The sequence below is a fragment of the Rattus rattus genome, chromosome 1, assembly GCF_011064425.1.
Source record: "Rattus rattus isolate New Zealand chromosome 1, Rrattus_CSIRO_v1, whole genome shotgun sequence".
Taxonomy (NCBI): Eukaryota; Metazoa; Chordata; class Mammalia; order Rodentia; family Muridae; genus Rattus; species Rattus rattus.
In genome coordinates this window covers 272,649,857-272,673,070 of record NC_046154.1, presented here as the reverse complement: position 1 = coordinate 272,673,070, position 23,214 = coordinate 272,649,857, and positions in this window count along the sequence as shown.

Here is a 23,214-nt window from a genome sequence, read left to right as displayed (position 1 = left end):
GTGAAATCATTTGCTGTTATCGTTTTGGTATTTCTGCTCTCTCTGCACCCGGCCCCGAAAGCCTCCCAGGTTTCATGGGGGTATCAACCCCTGAGGCATGTGCATGCTAGGGAAGCAACCCGACTGCCGTAATCTTATACCACTCGAATTTCTTGCCTTGTCTTTGGTCAGTCAACTCTGTAGCCTTTTGAAAATGGGGGCAGACCCTGAATTCTCCAGCAGTTCTGTCAATGGTTGGTGGGGCGGTTCTCACTGTTAATGCGTTAGACTCAGAAGCAGAGTTATCAGGTAATCCCGATCTGTATGTAGAGTCTCTGGGCCGAGACAGTACGCTGTCACCCTGAGCAAACTAGTGCCATTTTGTAAAAATGACCTCATTGTCTGACTTTGTTTGACTTGGTACATTCAGGCTTTGTTCCCGACTCTAGTTAAAGGTGGGGCCAAGTTTCAACCTAATAATTCTAGGAAGAGGAGGCTCAGAAGTGAAAACAACTCTATTAACAGTGGAGACACTGTTTGCTGCGGAGGTACTCTTCAGGTGCCTTGCTTTGACTCTGGGTGTAGCTCGGTGGTAGAGAGTGAGTTTAGCATGCGCGAGAGACCGTGTTCAATCCCCAGCACGTGCACACACAGAATATAGCATGCACACACAGAATAGGAGATATGTCTTGCCTTATGCCAATTAGGGGACGAGGTCTGAGCCTTTGAGGATACTTTGGGAAGTTTGACGATCTGGTGATCTGAGGTGTATGGTCCCCATCGAAAACACTTCATCTGACCGCAAGCTTTTTGTTGAGGTTTTGGGGTTTGGGGAGGGGGGGATTCTGTCTCATAGAGCTCAAGCGAGCTTCAGATTGCTATGTAGCAGAGGCTAGACTTGAACTCCCACACCTCTTGCCTGCGTCCTTCAGAAGACCACACACCGTAGGTGTGCACCACCATTCCTGACTGTTTAACTGGTTAGCAAGGCCCTAACAGACAAAGGGTGGACATGCCGTGGTCCCTCATAGGCTCCGTCTTAGGTTTTAAAATGAAGGCTTTGAGCTAATAGCGAGTGTGGTAGCTGTCTCACTGGTTTGAGGGGTGGTACTGATGAGCACTTTTCTTTGATGTTGCTTGTCTTGTCGCCTCTGTGCCCCGGGAAGTGTTTCCTGATAGAAAGTTTTGTAGAGGTGTTGGGTTTTTTTTTTTGCATGTGTTATGTATTGTGAACATCTACAGATGTGCCAAATGTCATTTTAATTTTTCCGAGAGTTCCACCAGCCAACTGTAATCAGGTATAGTTAACTTTAAAATTCTGCCAGAGGTTTATCAAACACATACATTCATAGGGTGAAATGTGAGTGTCGGAGATCACTAGGCATCTTTGCTAGAAATGACTACTTTACCACATATTGGGGGAAAATGCCATTATTTAAGTTGAAAATGAACCTAGCACTAGTGTGTGTATATGAGTGTGTATATGTATATGAGTGTGTGTTCGTATGTGTGTGTTGTGTGTGTAGTGTACATGAGTGTGTGTATGTGTGTGTATATGAGTGTGTGTATGTGTGTGTTTGTATATGCGTGTATGTATGTATGTGTATATGAGTGTGTGTGTATGTGTGTGTATGTGTGTATATGTGTGTATGTGTGTATATGAGTGTGTGTATGTGTGTGTTTGTATGTGTGTATCTATGTATGTGTATATGAGTGTGTGTATGTATGTGTGTATGTTTGTATATGTGTATATGAGTGCGTGTGTTTGTATATGTGTGTATGTATATATGTGTATATGAGTATGTGTATGTATGTGTGTATATGTGTATATGAGTGTGTGTATGTGTGTGTTTGTATGTGTGTATCTATGTATGTGTATATGAGTGTGTGTATATATGTGTATGTTTGTATGTGTGTGTCTTTGTATGTGTATGTGTGTGTGCGCACGTGCAAATGCATGTCATGGCATGCCCGTGGTTATCAGAGGACAACTTGTGGACATCATCTCTCCTCTTCCACAGCGTAGGTCCCGAGGATTGAACAGGTCGCCTTGCTTGACGGCAGGAACCTTTACCTCCTGAGGCATCAAGCCGGGCTCCAGCTCCCAAGCGTTCTCCATTCCATATCACTACCGGATGGCTTTAGTCATAGATGGCTTTCATTTAAATGGAAGAGTGCTCATTCTACAGATAGGAAATGCTTGACACTGTCCCTAAGATAACTTATGCTAGAGGAGACTGACCTTTGGAAGGTCGCTGGGGTCTTTACTGTGCTTTCTATAGGAAGATAGAACACTCCATTGCAGACCGTGCACAGGAACCTCAAGGTGTGGTTAAGTCACTTAACACAGACAGGCTCTTCAAGCTTTTGGTAACAAATTAGTGGCTTTACGTAGTTTCTGCTTTATTACTGGGCTTGAGGTTCTTTGGTAAATGGTACCTTAAAGGGATCATTCTGATGTGTCTATGCTGTGGCTGGAGGTAAAGGTCTGAGATTCAAAAAACCTTTAGGATTTATGTTTATCTTTAACTGTGTGTGTGTGTGTGTGTGTGTGTGTGTGTGTGTGTGTGAGAGAGAGAGAGAGAGAGAGAGAGAGAGAGAGAGAGAGCGCACAAGCAGTTATTGCATGTGAATACAGGTGCCCAAAGAGGACAAAAGCATCAGGTCTCCCTGGATCTAGATTTACAGGATGTTTCAGGATGCCTGATGTGGGTACTGGGAATGGATCTTGGGGCCTCAGGAAGAGCTTAAGGGTCCTTAACCACTGAGCATCTCTCTAGACTCAAATTATTAGTGATTGAATGAAGACTTCTTTTCACTAGAAGCAGGAGGTCTCACCCAACAACAGTCCATCAGCCAGCATGTTGCAATGATTTTCCATCATTTTAAAACATTTTGGGGGGGCCGTTCTGTCCTCCACACTGGGTAATGGCAGCTGCATAGCATCTGACTCACGTGCACACGCTACTTTTTAAAAGGTATGAGTTGTTCATCATCTTATAGGTAAAATCGTGCCGCCTGCCTGACTGGTGGTGGCCCATAACCTTTAATCCCAGCACTCAGAGGCAGGTGGATCTCTGTGAGTTCCAGAACAGAGGGGGCAACATAGAGAAACTGCGTCTAGAAGGCCCCCCCCCCAGAAGGACCTTATTTGGCAGCCCTTTTATATCCTGCAGTGAGGGACAGGTGACACTGTTTCCCCCAAGGTGAAGAGGCTCCTGTGCGGGCTCAGCTCTGTGGTTCCTCCTAACGGTTGCCTAAGCTTCAGGCCTGTACCTTCTAGGTTTACAACACAGTCGGTCCAGAAAGGTTATTCCAGAACGGGCGTAAATGAAGAGGACTCATTTGAAAACACGCATAGTCTTTTTTTTTAAGTGACCTCTCCAAACATGGGGGTGAACCTCTTGCCTATAGTAAGAATCTTCCCCTTGTATTCTTCACAGGCTTGAGTGTAGTAAATAAAATCTCTCAGGCTGTAAGTTTAGTGTAAGCAGAGGACAGTTTCATAGTTTGGATGCATGGCCGGCTCAGGCTCCAAACCCAGCCCCTCCCCCAGAGTTAAGTATCCATACCATCCAGGAGGGAAACAGTAGGAATCAGCTTCAGCTTTGGCAGCCCACAGCTCAGTGAAACCTCCTTCCGTAACTTTTTCTGTACTGGGGGATCAAGACTAGGGTCTTGAGGGAGCCCTGCAAGCTCTTGACCACTCAGCTGTGGCCCTAATCCCCCATATTCTTCAAAATCTGAAACGTGAGCCTGTCTGTGTGGACATGCTATCCTGAGACTTCTCTCTAATGCCCTGTCACTGTCTTCCTTGCTACAACTTAGCAGTAGTAACAGTACTATTAACAACAATAACATTGTTTTTAAATGTTGAGACTGGGTCTCATATAGCCCAGGCTGGCCTTGAACTCCTGATTCTCCTGCTTCTACCTCCCAAGTGCTGAGACTGAAGTCATGTGCCAGTAGGTTCAGCTTAGCGGATGCTTAACGCCCTGTGCCAAGCAAGCCTTGGTGGCATAGATTTGTGTTCCTAACTCCTCCAGACACTGAGGCAGATGGATTGCAAGTTCAGGGCAATCCTGAGCTACAATGTGCATACAAGGCTAGCCTGGACAACTTACTAAGTCTCAGATAATAAGTAAAAGGGGGCTAGTGGGACAGCTCAGTAGGTAAAAGTGCATTCCACTCGGGCCTTGTTTCAGTTAAGATCACCATTGCTGCGATGAAACACCATGACCAGAATCAAGTCGGGGAGGGGTTTATTCGGCTCACACTGCCACAGCACAGCTCTTCATCACGGAAGGAACGACAGGGACTCATTAGGGCTTTCTCACCGGCAGTGGTGTGAGCGCCCGGCGTTTGCGTCTTTGCAAATGTTGATCAGATATTCCTTTTTAAGTTTTGCTAACTTGATAGGCGCTTGAAGGCAGTCGACTTCATTTGTATTTGTTCACTTTTAATGAAATTGAGTCACGCACCGTAGGCTCGGCTGGCCTAGAGTGACGCACCCAGCCCCAGCTGCTGGGATTACAGAATGTATCACCCGGCCTTCTTGTCTTTCTTTAATGTCCAGTCCCTGAGCATTTGTCACACTCTCATCTCCATTTCTCTTTCAGTGACTTGCCTTTCGGTCAGTCTACTCGTTTTTGTTTGGTCTTCAGGGCTAAGGGTTTTTGCTTCTTTCATTTATTTGGAGTCTGAGGAGGACATGGGGAAAAGATGGGCTCCCCCACCAGAATGAATGAGTGGGTTGAAAAAAGTGGAAAGTGGGGGCTGGAGAGATGGCTCAGTGGGTAAGAGCACTGTCTGATCTTCCAGAGGTCCTGAGTTCAAATCCCAGCAACCACATGGTGGCTCACAGCCATCAGTAGTGGGATCTGATGCCCTCATCTAGTGTGTACTTATATAGAATAAATAAATAAATCTTTAAAAAAGAAAAGTGGAAAGTGTTAGAATCAGGGCTGTGGTGTGGACAGAGCTGGGGACCCCGCCCAGTAGGTGATTGTGGACAAGTCACTCATTGACCAGTCTCTATAAAGGGTTGGGCTCTTGATCCCAAAGTCCGACCTGTAAGATTGCAGTTAGCTAGACGTTCTGGAGTCACTTCTAGTCCTGTCCCACCCTGCTCCCCATTCCAGATTCCCTAGGGAAGGTCGGATGCAGTAAAGACAGTTTCCCCTTGAGTCAGTCTTCATGGAACCCTGGGATAAACGCTTTAGCCTTTTAACTCTCAGGACTGCAGAAGTTAAAGTAAAAACCGGTGCAGTACTCCCGTAGACTGACCCTTGGGAAGCTCGTGGAATAAGCTAGAAGAGCCCCAGAGCCCCGCTGGCCTATCCTGTGTGGTTGCTATGAACCAGGTCTCACCCCGACAGGAGGATTGATGTTGCTGTGTCAAGTTATTGGACAATGCCTGCTGGCCAAACAGAAGCTGTTCCTAGTTTTTACTCTGTGATTTGTAGAAGCTCACTTATAAAGTGTTACTCTTTGATCTGATCACGACTGTTTACGCCTGGAACTCCTGCATTTGACTGAGAAAAGGAGGATCGTAAGTTCAAGGACAGCCAGGGCTATAAGAAGAACTTGTCTCAAAAAATAAGAAAGAAACTTAAAAAAAAAAAGATACATAAAATAAATATTCATTTTTATTTCCCTCTTAATTTTATTTTTTTAAATCTGTTTTAATTGTTTGTGTATGTGTGCAAGTATGCCACAGTGCACACATGGAGGTCAACTTTCTTTTTTTTTTTTTTTTCTATTTTTTTTTTTTCCGGGGCTGGGGATTGAACCCAGAACCCAGGACCTTGTGCTTCCTAGGCAAGCGTTCTACCACTGAGCCAAATCCCCAACCCCTCTTTTCTTTTTTTTCAAGACAGGGTTTCTCTGTGTAGCCCTGGCTATCCTGGAATTCACACTGTAGACCAGGCGGCCTCAAACCCAGAGATCCAGCGTTGTCCTCCTCCCAAGTGCTGGGATTAAAGGTGTGCACCACTACTGCCTGGCCAGACGATGACTTTCAAAAGTGAGGTGTCCTTTCTCTCCTGTGGGAGCCAGCTGGGGTTGTCAGGCACCATGCAGAGCCACTGAGCCATCCTACCAGTCTTAGAGTTCTAGTTTTTTATTTACTGTGAATGTATGTGTGTCTGTGTATGAGCCCAAGGAAGCCTGAGACGTGTCGGCTCCCTGAGGCTGGAGCTGCCTGGTGTGGGTGCTGAGACTTGAACTCTGGTCCTCTGCAAGAACAGTGTGTGCTCCTAACCACTGAGCCATTTCTCCAGCCCCCTAGTCTGATATTCCTGAGACAAGATCTTACTGGGCCTCGAACTCGCTGAGTGTGTATGTAGCCCGGCAGCAATCGTGGGTCTCATCGGGTCTTCATTTATTTAACTGTTTTTTTTTTTTTTTTTTTTTTTTTTTTTTTTTTGGAGCTGGGGACCCGAACCCAGGGCCTGCGGTTGCTAGGCAAGCGCTCTACTACTGAGCTAAATCCCCAACCCCTAACTGTTTATTTTTGCCATAGCCCTTGAACAGGGACACCAGGCTTCCCCCTTTCAGTCCAGCAGGGTTGTCACAAGAACAAACAAAAAGGTCAAAAGGTGGATTTTTCAAAATATGGCTTCCCAGATCGCCTGCGTGCACACTGCCTCGGCGTGGTCAAATGCCGGTTCTCGGGTCCCACCTAGACCTCTGGGGGATCTGCAGGAATGTGATGTTGAGAGTTCTTCTAGAGTTGTGTAGACACTCCAGGGAGCCAATACCCAAGGATACTGTCTAAATCTCAGTACGTGTCCTTCAAGATGCCCCCAGCGTGTTTCTCCAGCCTTATCTCTCCACACTACCCGCCCACCTGGCACCGCCACGCCAAGTGATTCATTGTTTCCTGGACCCGCCCGGTTCCCTTCCTGCCTCCGTGCCTCTTCGGTTCCCACAGCCTCCAACTGCCCCCACCCCATTCCTGATGAACCCCCGTTTCTTAAGGATCCAAATAAAACGTGACTAAAAAAAAAAAAAAAAAAAAAAGTCCTAAACAGGCATATTCTAGCATTGGCTTTTGAGTCAGTGGCTGTGGTTTTATTTTTGCTTCATTCCTCGCCTTGCCGCTTGCCGGAATTATTGCTTCCTTGAAAGATTACAAGGGCTCTTACGGAGGAGGCTTTCTGTTTCGTTGTAGCTATAAGGCACGGTGAGCAATCACAGTATATGAAATATATCTTATCTTGCATCCGTAGTGTTATATAGCAGTTAAAGTCCTCTCCCGACTGCTTGTAAGTTCACGGTGAACCCGGCCGCCACTGCCTCTTAGTCAGCTCTTAGCTCACTCTCCAGCAATTTTATTCCTGCCTCAGGGCCTTTGCCTAGAACATTCTCCTCATCTTATCCCCTGGCTGGCTGCCTGTATCCTCCCCCTCGTTCTGCATTCCGCTCAAATGTCATTCATTTGAGCTTTCTGGAGCGGCGCTGGAGCCTCTGTCCCCTTCTCCCCAGTACCCCGATTACCCTTAGTGGGCTGCCCGCCCCAGTCACATCCTTCATTTGTCCGGATTCCCCAGCAGCATGGAAGTTTCCTGAGAAGAGAGACCTTGCCTTTCATTGTGGGTTCTTAGCCGCAGACCCTGCCCAGTGTGGTGAGAGCTCAGTAAATATTTGCTGAGCGAATGAATAAGCATTGAAGATAGACCTCGCGTTTTAACCAGTCTTGTGTGGGTTTGCAGCCCAAAGGGGTGTGGCGCTGTCTTTTAAATGGACAACAGCCCGAGGAGCTCCACGTGGGTTCACATCAGGTGGCACCCTCTGAGGATTTCTGGAGGACAAAGGAGACAGTGGCAGCTGGGATTTGGTTCCATCAGTGCAGATTTCCCAGGTGATCCCAGGATCAGGACACTGGTCTGCTGCCTCCATGTGCGCCTGCGCGTCTGCGCGTCTGCGTGTCTGTGCTTCTGCTCGCTGAGTTGCCATCGAGAGAACATGGCGCTTTTGGTCCTCACCAGTCTCTAACCCGGTTTGTTTGTTTGTTTGTTTGTTGTTCTTTCGAGACTTCTCTGTGTAGCCCTGGCTGTCCTGGAACTCACTCTGTAGACCAGGCTGGCCTTGAACTCACAGAGATCTGCCTGCCTCTGCTGGGATTAAAGGCAAGCGCCACCATGGCCCTGCTCTCTCATTATCCTTTAAAAATCTGGAATCCAGCGGGTAAATGCCTCAGGAACCAGCAGGCTTCTGCCTTCCTCTCAGGGAAAGAAACTACCCAGAGCCTCCCAGGAACGCTGAAATCCTTTCTTACTTGGAATAAGACCGAGTAGAAATGCTTTGACAGTGGCTACGATTTGGGTTTGCTTACTGACAACTAATTAAACCTGACATTATACCAAAATTTTTTTCTTCCCCCTCCCGCCTCTCTCTCCCCCTCCCCACCCTCCCCTGCCTCGCTCCCTCCCCTCCCCCTTTCCCTCCCCTTGCATGCCTCCCCCTCCTCCCCCATTGGCCTTGAACTCACAGCTGTCCTCCTGCTCCAGTCAGTCTCCCTAGGCCTGGGAGCCCAGGTATAAGTAAGCCCACGCCTCAGGTAACATGACTTCCGGCCTTTTCCGGTTTTCATGACTGGGTGGCCTTGCCTTTCGGTTCGAGCTTTCCCAAACATTGGCTTCAGGTTTTATTTCGTGAATGCCTTTCACTGCTGCTTAGGTTTTCGAAGCGCTCTTGCTTTTTCCTCTCGCATAACCCTTGCTCCGAATATTTGTGTCATCTAATATCTGGCTTTTAAAAGAAGAGTTTGGGAAAAAAAAAGAATAAAAGAAAAAGAAAAAAGGAAAAAAAAAACAAAAAGAAAAGAAAAGAAAACAAACAAAAAAAACCCAACAACAATGATAACAAAAAAGAGCTTGAGCGGCATTCAGTGAGTAAAGCCCCTCCCATGCAAGCTGGAGAAGCTGAGTTTGGATTCCAGAACCCAAAACAGCCTCACTCAGTAGCTCTCCCGTAACCTTTGATGTTCCTAGGACAAGATGGGAGGCAGAGACAAGAGACCCTGGAAGCATAAGCAGGAGAGAGAGAGGGGAGGGGGGACAGAGAGACAGAGACAGAGAAAGACAGAGAGAGACAGAGACAGAGAAAGACAGAGAGAGAGAGAGAGAGAGAGAGAGAACCCTGCCTCTAATGTGGAAAGTAGAGACAGACATCTAAGGTTGATCTCTGACCTCTACATACTTGCTATCATGCATTCATGCCTGCAGTCGCACACAAACATGCTTGTATACAGTGCGCGCGCACACACACACATACACAGACACACAGACGCACGCACACACCACATAGGCAAAGATGTAAAAAACAAAACTGAGACCCTGTGAAGTTGACTTTTCCATGCTACCTGAAAGACTTGTCCATCGGCATTAAGAGACACACATTACAATTAAACCATTGATATTAATGCTAAGTGCAGCTCACTCCTGTACTTCAGCCCTCGGAAGATTGACACGAGAGGAATTTAAGGTCATCTTGGCTACATAGCAAGTTCGAGGCTATCATGGGTTATATAAAAACAAAACAAGAAGCTCAGAGATGAGAGATGGCTCAGTGGTTAAGAGCACCGACTGCTCTCCCAGAGGTTCTGAGTTCAATTCCCAGCAACCACATGGTGGCTCACAACCATCTGTAATGAGATACGATGCCCTCTTCTGCTGTGTCTAAAGACAGCTATAGTGTACTCATATGTAATAAATAAATCTTTAAAAAAACAAAAAACAAAAAGAGCACTGGTGTCTTCTAGAGGACATTTCCAGCTTCTACATAGTGACTCAGAACTATCTGTTCCACAAGATCTGGAAACATTTATACCTGTAAAAGGGGTGGGGGATATTAATATATTAAATTAATTACAAATATTAACATGTTTGTAATTAATCCCTAGGAAGTCATTCTTGGGGTAGTTGCGTGGCTTGCGTGGCTTGCCGTGTGGTTTGCCGACTCCTTGTGGGACCACCCTTGGTTAAAGCACTGCCCCGTGTTCCTCCTCTCAGGTTTTCACAGAAAGGCAAGATTAGAGGGCTTGCTTGAGAGGAGTCACATTTCGGTGAGTCTGTTTAATCCTCCTGCCTGACGGACTTGGCTCCATGATCTGCACTGGCTCCTCAGATTGAGCAAGCGCTGGAGAGAATCCTCTAAAATTTCAGATCAGGATAAATGAAGCCAGGCCTTTCCTGGAAATGGCCAATAGTGAAACTAAGGAGGCCTGAGTCTGGACACATATGTGGTCATGCGTGATCCCACGCGTGTGAGACATCTGATGGTCATGTATGTAATGGGGCAAAGGTTAAAGGAGAAACAATCTGTGCAGAGCCTTGTCAGCTGTCCATTTCCAATCTTTCTCCCAAGTAGACTTTTTTTTTCACCTCATCTTTTTTTTTTTTTTTTTTTTTTTTTTTTTTTTTGAGCTGGGGATTGAACCTAGGGCCTTGCTTGCCCCTAGGCAAGTGCTCTACCGCTGAGCTAAATCCCCAACTCTTTTCACCTCATCTTAACTTGAAATTATTGGCAATCTTTTTCTGTCAGTTTCTCTTACTGTACGTTTAACAAAACCAACCCTGCTGAAAACCCTCGTGTGAGCTGTTTGCCCCCCCCCCCTTTGAGTTGAGTTAATAATTATCTACAGAAGTGGAGAGGCAGGGAGGGAAGCAAAGGGACAAAAGAACAAATTAGTTATTTGGGAAAGAGGGGGAGGTAAGCATATGTGTATGAGAGCTGGTAATTAATTTAGAGGGAGAAAAAGACTAGAGAGGTTCTCGGGTGATCTTTTTATGACCTACAAATTTCTTTTTTCTTTTTTCTTTTTTTTTTTTTTTTCCGGAGCTGAGGACCGAACCCAGGGCCTTGCGCTTGCTAGGCAAGCGCTCTACCACTGAGCTAAATCCCCAACCCCTCAAAGCAAGTTTTTAAAAGCTATTAAATTATATTTTATATTTAAAGAAGATATGTGAAAATTACCACAAATATATGTCTAACAAGCTAATTTGGGTTTCTCTTTTTTTAAGTTTTTTTGTTTTTTGGTTTTTTTACATTAAATTATCTTGCCTATCCATGTGTCTGGACACATGTGGATTAAGGAAAGGCTTTTGGAGTGAACTCTCTCCTTCCACCATGTGGGCTCCGTGGAGAGGTCAGGTCATCCGGCTTGGAGCCATCTTCCCCAACCTTGGTTGGGGTTTCTAGACTGCAAGAGATGGCTACCACTAATCCACCGCCAGCCCGACCTTCCTTTCATTGGTGGATTTGTCTGAAACAAGTGGAGCCTGCGGTATCCCACGTTCCACAGCCACGTTCTGTTTTGTTTGTTCCCCCTAAATGAACAGGAGTCCGTTTTCTTCCTGAGCCTCCTATTCTTCCTATAGAGATTACTCGGCCCCTTAAATACACTGTGACGGCATTTCTGCATGCAGCACTGTGAGAATTAAATACACCTCTCTGCGGAGTTACTCTGAAGCAGCACATACCTGTACTCCCAGCCTCCGAGCTCTGTAGTGAGTACAGGTTCAGCCAGAACTTCAAAGTGAAACCCTGTCAGGAAAACAACTAAGGAAACAAAACAAAAACTTGGCCAAGCACGTTGCTGTGAGCCTGTACTCCCCACACTCCAGAGGCAGAGGTAGGAGACTTGCAAGTTTCAGTTCCAGGCTAGGCAGGGCTGCATAGCAATAGCCTGCCTTAAAAAAAAAGTCCTCTGAGTTTGAGGCCAGCCTGAGCTACAGAGAAAGTTTCAGGCAGCCAGGGCTACACAGAGAAACCCTGCCTCAAAAAAACTGAAAGAAAAAAAAAAAATAGCTTGCAAGATGTTAGGGAGGGGTTGTTTTTGTTTGTTTTTTGTCTTGTTTTGTAATTTAGTTTTTCAAGGAGAGGCTCTCAAGTAGCCCAGGCTGGCCTCAAACTCCATGTGTAGCTGAGGACAGCTAGATGACCTAAACGTTTGTTTATATTTATTTCGCATTATGTGCGTTGCGGGTGGGAGGCATTCATAAATGCTGCAGCCTGTGTCTGGAGGTCAGAGGACAGCTTTGTGCAGTCAGCTCTCTCCTTCCAAGAGAGACTCCAGGAATCTCGGGGCTTGATTGTTAGGCCGAAGTCACCTTGTTACCCACTCCGCGACCTCAAAGGCCTCCTCTGTTTCTGAGCCTCTGGCCACAGTCTCCCAAGTGCTGGGATTCCAGGTGTGCGTCTCCATGCCTAAGTATTGTGCAATGCTAGGAATGGAGCCCACGGTCTTGGGATAAGAATATGAGCATTCTACCGATTCCACTGTAGCCTCAGCCCCGAATATAAGGTACTTTAACTGTCATGCAGCCACCATTATTACCCAACAGTTAGTTTAGCAATGAGCTAAAAGCTTCAGAAGACAAGGCTTTAGGGACTTGTCTTAATGGCGCCCAGAAGTAGATATTGTTTACCCTGTATGCTAACCCAACAGAGGCAGGCAGGACAGAGATGCAGACCGGGTTGGGGTTTCTGGACTGTATCTCTTGCAATCTTGACAACCCTAAAAAAGGCTCTTCAGACTGCCCTGGACACCAGAGGTGTGATTCTCAGCACGCCGTTACCACGTGGGAATCAGAGTCCGTGAGACTGTTAAAGTCTGCTCTGTCACTTTTTCTGTTGTTTGGAAAACAAAGGTCTCACTCCAGAGCCCCAGCCAGCTGGATAGAACTTGCAGCAATCCCCCTGCCTTAGCCTCTGGAATAGATGGGATGGCAGATGGGATGGCAGGTGAGAATAACAAGGCCTGTCTGGTTCTTCTACCTTTCTTTTTATTTATTTATTTTTACTTACTGATTTATTTATCGAGGGGGCAGCCTGTGGGGGTCGGTTCTTCTGTTTCACCCTGTGGACCCTAGGGAACTGAACTCAGGTCATCGCGCTTGGCAGCAAGCACCTTTACCTGCCAAGCCGTCTCCTCCGGGACCCTGTTTCTAAAACGTGGCAACTGTATGACTCTGGGAAATTTGCTTAACTTCTCCGAGGCTAATTTCTTCCTCTGTTGGATGAGAATGCTTGCTTCGTGATGTCACAAACACCAAGTGAATGAGATCAAGAGAGCAACAAGCTAGCGTGTGTAAAGCTGGTGGCATATGGTTAGCATTCAGTCATTGATCCTGGGGCTTGCGAAGCTGCCGTGGCCTGGCAGAGACGTAGTTCCCTGGGTAGGAGGCTAGGGCCTCTGTCTTCCTCCCTGCTCTGGCTAACACGACCCTGGGGAGTAAGACAAAACTAGCTCCCAGGTCTCTTTTGCACTGGAATCCTAGAGGAGCCATTGCAGGATCACCTTTGGACTCCCTGTGAGAGGTTCAACTCTAGCCCGATGTCATTGCACACTGAAATTCCAGGAACTGGGAGGCTGACCCAGGAGGATCAAGGGCTTGAGCCCAGCCTAGATCGTATAGTGAGAACCCGTCTCAAAACGAGATGGCGCCTCTGAGGCCTGTCCTAATAGTCAGATGATATTTGGATAGCCCCTCCCCGAGTAGGAAGTGCTGGACTGGTAGGACGAGGGGAGGACCTGAAACAGCCCCCAAACAGTGAGTTTCTCTTAAGGCTGTGGGGCCATATAACGCCAGTCAGGCTTCCCATTGGGCTGTGCACTAGAGCGGTGAGATGTGGGTACAAAAGAGACATCTACAAAGACATGGTTCTCATCGGTACATCCAGTGCCATTTATGCTCTCAAGGAATATTAATGAGATCTGGATAAGAATCAGACACCAGGAAGGGACAGCTGCTGGGAGAGACAGCTTAATCGTGCAAGGAGTTACATGTGACAGTCAGAAAGCCCTCCTGCAATTAAAAAGCGTAATTAAGTTGTAGAGGTAATAAACCATTTATGAGTAACATTTGAAAAGAAATGCCAGTGAGATGGCTCAGCTGGTAAAAGCACGTGTTCCGTACGCCTGTGACCTGCTTGGATCGCCAGAATCCATGGCGGAAGGGGGAAATGCGTTCCCCAACAGCACGTATTCCAAAGGCCTGATGAGCCGAGTGGGATTGTCAGAATTCATGGTGGAGGGAGAAATGCAATCTCCAGAAGTTGTCCTCTGAACTCCAGACGTGTGCCATAGCACAAGCATGTCACACATAAACACAGCACACATACAGATACCACACAACACAACAGATGCACATGTACCACATGCATACCACACGCATATATCACACAAGCATACCTACATACCACACACACACATATACACACACATACACAAGCAACTACATATCACACATACATACACACACATATATCACACACACACATATCACACACAAACCACACATATACATACATACACATATACCACACACATACATACACACATACACCACATGCACACCACACCATATATACACACACACACATGCACACACGAACACACACACATACATCACAAGCAACCACATACCACACACACATACACAACACACACACACACACACCAAATAAATACACATACACATATACCACACATATACATACACCACATGCACACCACACACACATGCACACACACACACAGAATTATGACTTTAAAATAAATGTAGTTTCACAGGGGCAATACCATTTTCCACATGTCTCTTATCAGGCTGGGGAAAAGTTAAAACAATGTGGGCTCTCTCATACAGCAGCTGTTTCCAGTATAGAAATTGATGTGGAGGGGTTGGGGATTTGGCTCAGTGGTAGAGCGCTTGCCTAGAGCGCTTGCCTAGCAACCGAAAGGCCCTGGGTTCGGTCCCCAGCTCCGAAAAAAAAAAAAGAAAGAAAAAAAAAAGAAAAAAAAAAAGAAATTGATGTGGCTTCTCTGAGAGGAATTCAGGAAGGTCTGCTGAAAAGGCTCCTTGGCCCATCAGATGCGCACTGCAGGTGGGCACTGCGCTCAATTCATTGCAGGCATCTCACCATGAAGAGCCAAGCAGCCTAAATGTTCATTGGCACTGCCTTGGTAAGTAAGTTCTACCACACAGCATGGTGTTGTGCGGTTCAGGATGGTGGAATATTTCTTTGCTACCTGAGGTGGGAAAACAGACAAGAGGAAAAAAGAAAAGAACTACTGTAGAACAAGGACATAACAAAAAGCCTTTGGCTACCTCTCATGTGTGTGTGTGTGTGTGTGTGTGTGTCGTTTGTGAGGCACAGTTTCCGTATAGTCTTAGTTGGCTTCTGAGAGCCCAGGCTAGCCTTGAGCTGGCAGCACCCTCCCCCACTGGTCTCCTTAGTGCTGGGGTGGCAGGCATGAGCTGTTATGACCTGAAGAACTACTGCACTGTTTAAATGTGTGTTAACTCCTCGGCGCCTCAGTTCCCTCATCTGTAAAGTAAGCACTGCCTGCTCAGGTCGGCAGGCGAGGGCTGGGCAGAGTGGAGAGGCAGGGTGTGGAGACGGAAATGTTCGTGGACTCCACCCTCGATGCCCAACTGTGGCCCTCATTAAAGATGAAAACTCTCAGTACTGGGAGAGACAACTGGAATTGGGGGGTATTTTGGGGGAGAGGTACAAACCTAGGGCAGTAAAAATCTATGAGGGATTCATAGCTAAGACTCATAGTAAGGGAGGGCACAGAGCCTGAACCAACCATCTCCTGTAATTAGGCAAGACTGCCGTGGAGGGATTGGGACACCAACCCAGCCACAAAACCTTCGACCTACAATTTGTCCTGCCTGAAGATATGCTGGGGTAAAGGTGGCAGAGAAATCATGGGAGTGGCCGACCAATGACTGGCCTAGCTTCAGATCCGAGCCACGAGAGGGAGCCCACCCCTGACACTGCCTGGAGGCCTGGGAACCAGAGCCTGGACAGCCCAGAGACCTAGCTAAAACCAAACATGCCTGGCAACAAACAAACACTCACAGACGGGAGCCTAACTTAATTGTCCTCAGAGAGGACCGATGGAAACAGATGCAGAGACCCACAGCCAAACATTAGGCGGAAGAAGAGCGGGAAGGAGAATTGCAGGAGCCAGAGGGGTGAAGGACGTCACAAGGAAACAGGCGGAATCAAGTAACCTGGGCTCGTGGGGGCTCCGTGAACTGAGACTGGTTCAGGAGACTGAGCCACCAACAGGAAGCCGGCACGGGACTTACCTAGGCCCTCTTACGATTGTGAGGCTTGGTCTTCGTGTGGGACTCGTGACACTGGAAGTGGGGGGGGTGTGTCTCTGATTTATTTGCCTGCCTTAGGGACCTTTTCCTCCCACTAGGTTTCCTCATTCTGTCTTGATATGAGGGAGGTGCCTAGTTCCTCCCCCCCCCCCCGGAGCTGGGGCTCTACCACTGAGCTAAATCCCCAACCCCGGAAGTGCCTAGTCTTATTGCAACTGCCATACTTGGTTGATATCCCTGCGAGGCCTGCCCTTTTCTGAAGGGAAATGGAGGAGGAGTGGATGGGCAGGACGCACGCAGGCACGCACGCGCACGCCCGCGCGACATAGAGAAGAGAGGAGGGAAAACTTTGGTGGGATGTAATATATAAAAGTATAAATTTAAAAATTTTGAAAAAAAGTTGTAGGGTAAGGAAGGCATTCTACTCTGGTAAACTTTTGTTCTAAAAATATGAACCCAAAACAACAATTTTGGTTGAGAGTGCTGGAGAGGTGGCTCAGTGGTTAAGAGCACTGACTGCTCTTGCAGATGGCCCTGAATTCAAATCCCAGCAACCACATGGTGGCTCACAACCATCTGTAATGGGATCTGGTGCCCTCTTCTGGTGTGTTTGAAGATAGCTACAGTGTACTCATATATAATAAATAAATAAATAAATCTTTAAAAAAAAAAAAACTCAACAGTTAAAAACAAAACAAAACAAAAAAAAAAGGTAAAACATTTAAACTGGGAGCCAGGCAAATGCCTTTGATCCCAACAGTCAGGAGGCAGAGGCAGGCGGCTGTGAAGCATCTCTGGGTTGTAAAGTGACTTTCGGGCTATCCAAGTGAGACCCTATCTCAAAACTCCCAGAGTAACCAAACCAACCTTTTAAACTGAGCCTGAGCAAGGTGGCGGAACATGTCTGTAATCGATCACTCAGGAGGCAAAAGCCAACTTGGGCCACGTAGTAACCCTGTCCCCCCTCAGTAAAAATTCTGGTTGGGAGATGGCTCAGTTAGTAAAGTGCCCACCACATAAGCATGGCGGCCTGGGTTTATCACCAGTGTCTAGATAAAAGCTGGATGTGGAGGCTTTCATGTAACCTTAGCATCCAGCAGTGTGGGAGAGAGGCAGCTCTCCAGACCTCCCGTCTGGCTAGCTAGTCCAGCCAATCGGGGAGCTCTAACCTCGTAAGAGACAATGTGGACGCAGGATGACCAGAAGTGTAAGGTTATATTTGGCTGCATGGAGAGTGTAAAGGAAGTCTCAGCTGTGTGAGTCTCAAAAACAAACAAACAAACAAACAAGCAAACGTGTAAAGGAAATGTAGCACTAATGGGTTTTACTTTCTTATTTAAAGTACTCATTTACTGAGGTTCATGTGTGTACCTGCATGAGTTTTGTGTGTGTGCATGTGTGCATGCATGAGTTTTGTGTGTGTGCATGTGTGCATGCATGAGTTTTGTGTGTGTGCATGTGTGCATGCATGAGTTTTGTGTGTGTGCATGTGTGCCCCCAGGTATTTAGGTTTTGGACATGGACTTGCTGTATAACTCAGACTGGTCTACAGTAAGTGTCGGTCTTATCAACATGTGCCACCGTGCCCAGATTATGAATAGTGATGTTAATTGTAATTATTATTCTATGTAGCTTTAGTGGAACTTGCTTTGTAGGTCAGGCTGGCCTTGAACTCACAGAGATCACCTGCCTTTGCTTCCTGGGATTAAAGACTTGCACCACCATTCCTGACTATTTTATTGTATTTTTCATTTGTTTTTAGATTTTATTTTCCTGAGATGAGTCTTATTCTGTATCCCTGGCTGGCCTGGAACTTACAGCAATTCTTCTGTCTCAGCTTCCCAAGTGATGAGATTATAGGTATGAGCCATTGTTCATACAATTTTTGTTGTTGCTGTTACTGTTGTTTTTTTTTTTTTTTTTAAGACACAGTGCCGCTGTGTAGTCCTGGCTGTCCTAGAACTTACTCTGTAGACCAGGCTGGCCCCAAACTCAAGATACCTGCCTTCCTCTGCCTCCTTGGTGCTGGAATTAAAGGTGTGCCCCACCTCTACCCAGCATCATTTAAATTCCTTTAAGGAATTTAAGATTTCCTTTTTTTTAAGTATGCATGTGCTTGAGTATGTGCAGGTATGTGTGTAGTTTGTGTGTGTGCTTGAGCGTGTGCATGTATGTACTTGAGCATTTGCATGAGTGTGTGCATGTTTATGTGTGTGCTTGAGCGTGTGCATGTGTGTACTTGAGCATTTGCATGAGTGTGTACATGTGTGTGTGCTTGAGGATGTGTAGGTGTGTGTGTACATGTGTGTGTATTTGCATATATACACACATATATATGTATATGTATATATATGTATATGTATATATAAGTATATGTATGTATATATATACACACACACACATATATATATATATTCCTATGTATGAGAACACTCTGGGGCAGGTTGTCATCTTGACTTTTCCATAGAGGGAAGGCTGCCCTGAGCCTGGTAAACATTGGAAGTGGAGTTGGAGTTAGCTGATGTTTCTGAGATATGGTCCTATCTCCAGGTAACTGTGGTAACCGTGGCAAGAAGGTGATGCATACCCCGAGGGAGGGCACCTCAGTTATCATGATCACCCGGTGACTTTCAAGCTATAATGTATATTTTATTTTATTTTTGGTGCTGGAATTTAACCCAGTATTCGGCATGTGCTCGTCGTAAGTTCTACTGCCGATCCACCTCCCGGTCCTAAAACTGTATTTTTAAAACTAAGTGTTTTGGGGTTGGGGATTTAGCTCAGTGGTAGAGCGCTTGCCTAGGAAGCGCAAGGCCCTGGGTTCGGTCCCCAGCTCCGCAAAAAGAACAAAAAAAAAAAAATAAATAAAACTAAGTGTTTATATTTATATGACATGTAACTTACCAATTTAAGCATCCCATCCAGTGATGCTTACTGCACAGCTCAGCAGTCATCACTGTAATCAGTTTTACATTTTGTCACCTCCCAGAAAAACCCATAGGTAAGCCTTCAGTCATATTTCCTTCTTTCCCCAGATAGGAAACCTCGGATCCGTTTTCCATCTCTATAGACACAGCTATTCTGGACCTTTCGCATAAATGGATACATACAGCATATGGTCTCGTGTAAAGTGCTTTCCAGAGTCCGTCCCAACATACTTTCATGTCAGACTCTTAGTTCATTATCTCATGGATATACCGCATTCTGTTTATGCATTGATCGCTGTGTGGACATTTGGTTGTGCCCACCATTTGGGTATCGTGAATAATGTGGCCGTGAACTGTTGTGTATGTTTGCATGGGTTTTTATTTCGGTTACTTGGTTGATTTGGTTGATTGATTGATTGACTGACTGCCTGATTGACTGACTGACTGATTTAGACAGAGTCTCACTGTGGCGCCCAGGCTGGCCTCTAACTCACAGTGCTGCTACCTCAGCCTCCTGAGTGGTAGAATTGGAGGTGTGCACATCACAACCATCATTATGTTTTTAGTTGACGTAAAAGAATTGCGTGTTTGTTAGGGATGGGTGACATGGTAGTGTGATATATGTACACATTATCTTGAATGTTTATATCCATGCGTGTACATGGATTCTTTTATATGTTAGTATGTCCGTGTGTGTGCGCGCACAGACAGACAGACAGACAGACACACACACACACACACACACACACGAGAAAAAAACCATGAATCACATAGACGTTTATGTGTAATCTTTTGAAGGACCAGTGTGCCCTTTTCCAAATGACTGTACCACTGTCCTTTCCCCCCCTCAGTGCACAGCATTCCAGCTGCTTATGTCCTCACAGCACGTGTCAAGCTACGATTCCATAAGTGTGTCTCACAGTGTAAAATATTCCATCTTCCACTAGGCATTGCGACACACACCTTTGATCCCGGCACTCAGGAGACAGAGGCAGGCAGATCTCTGAGTTCCCAGCCTGCCTGGTCTACAGAGTGAGTTCCAGGACAGCCAGGGCTACACAGAGAAACCCTGCCTGGAACAGACAAACAAAAGGAAAAGAAATATTTTATCTTCCTACCCAGTTTTCTCTCTCTCTCTCTCTCTCTCTCTCTCTCTCACACACACACACACACACACACACACACACACACACACACAGAGCTCAACAAGAGCGTTGTTTTTAAGGATGTTTATAGCATAATCACTACAATCCTCTATTCCTTCTCATTAAGACAGACATACAGGCTGAGGCTGTAACCCAGTGAGCTTTCTCACTGAGTTAGTGAACGCCGTGTGCTGGAGGCTCTGGGTTCAGTACTCAGCTTTGCAAAAACAAAAGCAAGAGCAAAGCAAACTGGTTCTGACTCCTGAAACTGGTTTTGAAACTCACTAATTGTGCCCTGGAGTTAGAAAAAACACTAGGCCATTGTAAGTCTCTCCGTCTTACACAAGGAGGAGGACAAGGCCCAGACAGGTGTCTTCCTGGGTCACTTGGCTAATTAGTGGCAGAGGCAAGATTAGAGCCCAAGCCTATTATCTTCCCAGAATAATTTTTAAATTGTAATTTAAAGTCTATTCCAGATGCAATGCTGATTTTCAGGACCCACGGCAGGACATGCTCCAGAGTCCTTCCTAAGGGAGCGGCTTGTATGTCTCTGTTTTGTTAAGTCTTGCAATCTCTGGCACCACAGGGGTCTCATGGGATTGGCTCACATAGCATGGAGTAGATGTATGACAGGACTTGAGAAATAGGCCAGGAGAACATGGATGTTAGAATAAAAATCTTGTAACTACTGATGTTCAATGATCAGTTTTTATAAGAAGGGGAATGGAAGAAGCCAAAGGGAGCAGAGCGCTTGCTGTGAGCCCCCATCAGACTCCGATTGTGGCTCGCCAGTGAAAAAACGTGGTTCTGACCGATTGCCACCAGTCGAATGCCAAAGCACGACATTGCTTTTTAATTTAATATTTTGTCTTGTTTTTCGGTCCTGGGGGTGGAGCGTAGGGCCTTACACATGCTAGGCGAACACTCTACCACAGGGCTATATACCCAGCCTCCAGAATTTGTTTTTGTTTTTTATTAATCCCTTTTCCAGCTGTGCAGTGCTGTCTGCCTGGCTCCTCACTGCCCCAGCCTATGTGCAAAGATGGCCGAAACTCTGAGGCAGTGAGGAAGAGTTGTTTCTTCCTTTCGCCTTTACCTTTGTGTATTTTTCTTTCCCTTGCCTTCCCTCCCTGCCCCAAGTGCTGGGGTTTGACCTACAGCCTGACGAGTGCTCTGCTGCTGAACCTTTAAAAAGAAAAAAAAAATTGCTTGTTTTTGAGACGCTGTCTTACTTTGCTGAGGTTGACCTGTGACTAGCTCTGGAGTCCAGGCCAGCCCCAAATTCGCAGAGATCTGCCTGCCTCTGCCTCCTGAGAGTAAAAGTGCCCACTGCCCTGCCTGGGGTTTGTTTGGTTGGTTTGGTTTTTTAAAAAAAAAAAAAAATTTCAGTCTTTATTTTATTATTTGTTTGTGTGGGCTGGAGTTACAGGTGGTTGTGAGCCACCATGTAGGTACTGGGATCTTCTGAAAAATCAGCTTTATCCACTGAGACACCACTCAAGCCCCATCTTCTTATTATTTTTAAAATTGTGTATGTGCGTGTGTGTTTGTGTGGGAATGATGTGCACTGAGCAGGGGCTTCGGTCCGGGGCTGGAGTTGCCTGAGGTCTGTGAGCTGCCTGGCAGGGGTTCTGGTGGCAGAAGCCAGGTCCTCTGCAAGAACAATGCATCCCTGACACCGAGCAAAGCCCCAGCCCCTTTGGTTTCCTTTAGAACAGGCTCTCATACTTGCTGTTAGGGTTTCGAATCTCGGCCCGTGCCTAGACAGAACACACCCAGACAACATGGTTCCAGGTGGAGAGGTTTAATGAGAGGAGGAGGAGAGGAGAGGAATGGCGGGCCGTGGGCAGGTGGAGGGGGGTTGAGGAAGGGGGCAAGAGCAGAGAAGAACAAAGAGTAAGAGAGGGTAAGAGGGGAGTAAGAGAGAGGAGGGGCCAAGCAGCCCCTTATATAGTCAGGCACAGCTGGCTGTTGCTAGGCGACTGTGGGGCGGAGCATACCTGTTTGCTGCTGGGTAGCAGTTGGGGAGGAGCTTAGACAGAATACAAACACTTGCTATGTAGCCAAGGCTGGCCTGGAGCTCCTAACCCTCCTGCCTCCAGGTCCACAACGAGGAGTTACAGGCGTGTGTCTGCACACCTGGCTACTTTTGTACATCTTTCAGAAGACTCGTTTTAAATTAAATAACCGGGTGGGGAAAAAAAGTAACGAAAATAAACCTGATTTTATTATCGAGAGCCGTTCATGACGCAATGATTTCATGCTGTCTAGGCTTGAAGGGAAGTTCTAGGTGAGCTTAGGAATTGCTGGCAACCCTCCTTCCTCAGCCTCGCAAGTGCTAGGATTACGCCATGGAACTACCATACTGGTTCGGTTACTTTTAAATTTCCGGATGCTGGGGGAGGGTTCTGTGTGGCCCCTTTCCTAATTCTCTGGAGTACATACCCCTCTCCAGCCCTTTAATTCTGTGTTTTCCAACCTTTAATGGGGGAAAAACCTTGAGTACTAGAATCATTGCAAGGTTCTGGTTAAGACGTGGTCTTCCTGGGCCCTTCTCCAACTTGATGAATCATGGGAAAGAACCTGAAAAAGTCAGTATTTCAAACAAGTTTCCCTAGTGATTCTTGTGTGTACTTAAGTTTATGACCTACTGAATTAAAATTTCTTTTCTCTTTCATTTCTCATCTTAATTCCTTTCGGTTTCTCTGGTTACACTCCGGCTTTGTTGTAAATAACTCATAGTTATTCATTAGCGTTTATAAGGAAGCACCTGAGCTAGGTCAGCAGCGCTGACTGGGACGCGCCGCTCTGAGTTCAGCGCTAAGGCTAAGGACGCGTCTGCTTCTGTAGTCAGTGGTTTCTCATAGTTTGCAACGATTTCTTTTTTTTTTTTTTTTTTTTTTTTTTTTTTTTTTTGGTTCCTTTTTTCGGAGCTGGGGACCAACAACGATTTCTTTAGTAAATAAGCTGTGTGTTCCAGTCTCCTTTCCCTGAAAGCACTCGCTATGCACATAGCTGAGTCTAAGAGGTGACTTC